Raw genomic sequence first — 5,511 nt, forward strand, 5'->3', positions numbered from 1 at the left:
GAAGACAAGCCACAGACTTGGAGAACATATTTGTAAAAAGCATCTGATAAACAACTGTAACCCAAAATAAACAAAGAAATCTTAAAACTCAACAGGAAGAACATTTTAAAAAATTGATTAAAAAATTGAACAAAAGATCTGAACAGACACCTCACCGAAGAAGATATACAGATGACACATAAGCAATGAAAAGATAATCAACACCATATCATTAGGGAATTGCAAATTAAAACAGTGAGATATCACTACACACCAATTAGAATGGCACAACCCTAAAACACTGACAACAACAAATGATGGCCCTGATGTGAAGCTACAGGAACTTGCATTCATTGCTCATGGGAATGCAAAATGGTACATCCACTTTGGAAGACAGATTGGAAGTTTCTTTAAAAAAAAAAAACATATTCTTACCAAACAATCCAGAAAACCTGCTCCTTAGTATTTACTCAAAATTTTGTTCACTCAATGACCTGCACACAGATATTTATAGCAGCTTTATTCATAACTGCCAAAACCTGAATGGATAAACTGTGACACATGCAGACAATGGAATATAATTCAATGTTTAAAAAGAAATGAGCTATCAAGCCATGAAAAGACATGGAGGAAACTTAAATACATATTACTAAGTGAAAGAAGCCAATCTGAAAAGTTACATACTGTAAGATTCCAAGCATATGACATTTTGGAAAAGGCAAAACTAGGGACAGTTAGATCAGTGGTTGCCAGAGTTTAGGGGGAGGGAGGGATAAATAGGCCGAGTACACAAAACTATTCTTTATGATACTATAATGGTGGGAACATGTCTTTTAAGTTTGTCCAAATCCATAGAATGTACATCATCAAGGTTGAACTCTAATATAAACTATAACTTTGGCTGGTAATAGTATGTCAATGTAGGTTCATTGATTTTAATAAATGCATCACTCTGGTGCAGATGTTAACAGCAGGGGAGGCTGGGCATGTGTACGGGCAGCGGATATGTGGGAGCTCTCTGCACTTTCCACTCAATTTTGCAGTGAATCTACAAATGCTCTTAAAGATTGTCTATTTTTTTAAAAGCCACAAAACTTATGTTCTTACTAAGATTCAACCATTTTTCTCTCTGTGTTGCTGCAAGCCTCTGGATAATTTCAAGGGTTCTAAAAAGGTTAACTCCAACAATCTTTGCATTCTTCATTGCTTTTATCAATAATTTAATATTTGGAAGTCCTTACTCCACCATTTTTACTGACTTCACCCTGGACATTTTGTACAAGTAAAGTTAAAAGAATTAACATGACAGGAGATGATACCATGGGCCACTAATATTTTTATGGAGGTGTATATTAAGTGCAGCCTATGGAGGGGAAATCACATCAGGATGTACATATGTATGAGCTGGGTGAAGTGTGGAGGGGAGTGCTAGGGTACAGATTCAAATGCATAGGGGCTTGAGTCTTTGGAAGGGAGTGATAAAACCATGCTTAACAATTACCCTGAGGACATCCCCAATGGGGATGTTCAAAGTTATTTCACTTAGGCATTGAGATGGATGAAGGAAGTCACCAATCCAGAGATAGTGATATTTGAATGAGTTTTGCAAGAAGATACCCAGACATGCTCAAACGAGTGTTATTCAGGTGATTTTGAGTCTCCTTTAGAATCTACAAAGGTATCAGAAACCTATAAGAATATGATAATTAACTTCCCATAGAACTACTCTTAGGGGCCTTCCCTGATTTCCTTTCTCTTTTTTTTTAACCAATTTTCTATAATATTAGTTGGTAATGCCTCTCAGCTCAGCCACTGTCTTATCCCTATCTCTGTGTGCCTAGAAAAAATGATCAGTTTCAACGAAATATTTTAATTATAACCTAAGACCATTATCGTATATAGCAGTTTTCAGTCTCCCTTTGAAACTGAAGAGGTGATTTTCCTCCATGACATGTATATCAAAAGTACCTGCTACATTTTCATATCCTTGTATATGTGGATGTGGGGGAAGGGAGTCTGTAATATAGCTAAAAGAAATGTGGAGCCCATTCACAGATATATGTATACTCTACAGGAGACTCAATTTTCTGTTTGATCACATTATTCAAATTATATTTTAATGTTGTAATTCTTTCCATAGCAACTAATTGTGATTTTAGAAATGGACATTCTGTAATAACACATGATATGAAAGATGAATATGGAAGCAGCTGGGAAGGACAACATGTAATGTGAGCAGCAATGGGAAATATACTGCTACTCATCATCTTTTTATGCCTTTACAATTTTATTTTTAAATATGTGAAAATATGGTTAAAGTTTTAGGAAAAAATGAACAAAGTATACCTTTGAAGAAATCATGCAAGTAGATAATTTTAGATATTCCTACTAAGGACCAGACCTGATTTAGGTGGGTATGAGAGCAGATAGAACAATAGTGTGTCTCCACTTTGTTTTACTATTGGAAATAATGTTGGTAGAGGACAAGTACAGCAATCACCAAGTCCAATAAGAAATTTTGTAATATGTATGTACTTTAATGGCATCACTGTCAGGCATCTCAAAGTAAATGAATCTCACTTCTACCAATCTCGTTTCTATGTTTAATAATGATATAATGTTACAGTGCTTGGTAAAATATACTATATTAATATAATGGTGGTTTTTATCACCCATGATTTAACTGGCACATTTACAAGCAAAACACTGTGGGACAAAAATAGGAATATTTTTGGCTTGCATTTGTTTTTTGTCACTGTTTGTTACCAAATTTAAAGTTGGCTATTTTTATGTGTGTATAGTATATATGCTTTCTGGTAAAGTTTGAAGTAACAGAGAAGGCACAATTTATCCTTGCATATTAAAGGATTAAAAAGCTGTCTTGATTGTGTCAGTGGGTCATTTTGTTCTTTCCTTGTAATCATCTATTTTAGCTTAAGGTTTAGTCATCTGATAACTTACATTATGTAGAGAAAATATGTGATTTTTAGCATAAGGGTATTTACTGATATCTTGCTTCATATTTCACATAAGATACTTAATCCTCTAGAGATGCTAGGCTGTTGCTATAGCTGTAGAAACTTCAAGCAAACCATATCAAGTGGAATTTCATCTCTCCAATCATTTTTACCACAGTTCTTTATTCTTCTAATACATGCTGTATTCTAACCTATTTGTCACTCCAAAGAGTGATCACTAAGATCATTGTTTGGATATGTGATCAGCATACAGAGGTGAATTGAGACACTATCTGGCTCAGCTAACTCTATGGTGCTGGTGTGTGTGTGTGTGTGTGTGTGTGTGTGTGTGTGTTTTGGGAGGAGGATTCAATACAGTGTCATATCGTTTGACTCAATTCCTTGAGTAATACTGCCATTTTATTCACTTCACCACCAATTATGTTCTTATCCAATGTATTGTAGGTACCATCTATTTGAGAGGGAGGAGAGGATAAGTACATTTTACCAATGTAAACACAAATGAAGTTTTGGAAATGAATGAATACACACTTTTTATATAATTAAGCTATGAAAATGGGATTATCTGTCAGTTAATCTATTATAAAGGTTAAAGTCAATTATATAGACCATAATATACTGATGGTCAGTCCCTTCACACTATTAATAGGAATTCTGTACAAATTCAAGGGTAAAGTTCATTTCTAAGTACTTTTTTGAACACACTGCAAAAAATTAATTTGGTGGTATATGAAATAATAGGCATTTACCTATTTTTCAGTTGGTACATCGCTGCATGTTTCACAGTGATTTTACTTCAAAAACTCATTTAATCTAATAATCTCTACAGTGCTTTTTCAACAAACTGTACAAAAGCATGAGACGAAGCAAATGAAACAGGTATAAGAGCTACTAAGTAAATAATGAGATACAATTATCGTGGTATAATTCATTTAAAAGTAGTTTCTACCAAAAAACCCCTGCACTGTTCATATAACATTAAATTTTTGTCAACAGTAAAATACATTTTCCAAAATAGTGTATATATGTCTCAGTTAGAACTATATAATGAGCAATAACATGGCTAAAAAAAAAAAAACTAATCTGAGTTAACATTAATTGGAGTTAACATATAGTCAACATGAAAGCAAAGATGCACATTTTGACGGGTTAAGAAGTCATCTAGAGAGGAGCTTCAAGATGGTGGAAGAGTAAGATGTGGAGATCAACTTCCTCCCCACAAATACATCAGAAATACATCTACATGTGGAACAACTCCTACAGAACACCCACTGAACACTGGCAGAAGACCTCAGACCTCCCAAAAGGCAAGAAACTCCCCACGTACCTGGGTAGAGCAAAAGAAAAAAGGAAAAACAGAGACAAAAGAATAGGGACAGGACCTGCACCAGTGGGAGGGAGCTATGAAGGAGGAAAAGTTTCCACACACTAGGAAGCCCCTTCATGGGTGGAGACTGCGGGTGGTGGAGGGGGGAAGATTTGGAACCATGGAGGAGAGTGCAGCAACAGGGGTGCAGAGGGCAAAGTGGAGGGATTCCTGCACAGAGGATCAGTGCCGACCAGCACTCACCAGCCCAAGAGGCTTGTCTGCTAACCTGCCGGGGAGGGGGTGCTGGGAGCTGAGGCTCGACTTCGGAGGACAGATCCCAGGGAGCAGACTGGGGTTGACGGAGTAAACACAGCCTGAAGGGGTTAGTGCACCACAGCTAGCCAGAAGGGAGTCCTGGGAAAAGTCTGGAACTGGCTGAGAGGCAATAGACATTTTCTTGCCTCTTTGTTTCCTAGTGCACGAGGAGAGGGGTTAAGAGTGTCACTTAGGGCTTCCCTGGTGGCGCAGTGGTTAAGAGTCTGCCTGCTGATGCAGGGGACACGGGTTCGTGCTCCGGTTCGGGAAGATCCCACATGCCGCAGAGCGGCTGGGCCCGTGAGCCATGGCCGCTGGGCCTGCATGTCCAGAGCCTGTGCTCCACAGTGGGAGAGGCCACAATAGTGAGAGGCCCGCGTACCACAAAAAAAAAAAAAAATCTTCCAAAAGGGATTCCCTGGTGGCGCAGTGGTTGAGCGACTGCCGGCCGGTGCAGGGGACACGAATACGTGCCCCAGTCTGGGAGGATCCCACATGCCGTGGATCAGCTGGGCCGGTGAGCCATGGCCGCTGAGCCTGTGCGGCCATAGCAGTGAGAGGCCTGTGTACCGAAAAAAGAATAAAAATCTTCCAACAAACAAAAGCCCAGGACAATATCGTTTCACAGGGCAATTCTATTAAATACTTAGAGAAGAGCTAACACCTATCCTTCTCAAACTCTTCCAAAATATAGCAGAGGGAGGAACCCTCCCAAACTCACTCTATGAGGCCACCATCACCCTGATACCAAAACCAGACAAAGATGTCACAAAGAAAGAAAACTACAGGCCAATATCACTGATGAATATATATGCAAAAATCCTCAACAAAATAATAGCAAACAGAATCCAACAGCATATTAAAGGATCATACACCATGAACACATCAGTTTTTTCCCAGGAATGCAAGGATTCTTCAATATAGGCAAAT

Source organism: Tursiops truncatus, chromosome X, assembly GCF_011762595.2.
Source record: "Tursiops truncatus isolate mTurTru1 chromosome X, mTurTru1.mat.Y, whole genome shotgun sequence".
NCBI classification, from domain to species: domain Eukaryota; kingdom Metazoa; phylum Chordata; class Mammalia; order Artiodactyla; family Delphinidae; genus Tursiops; species Tursiops truncatus.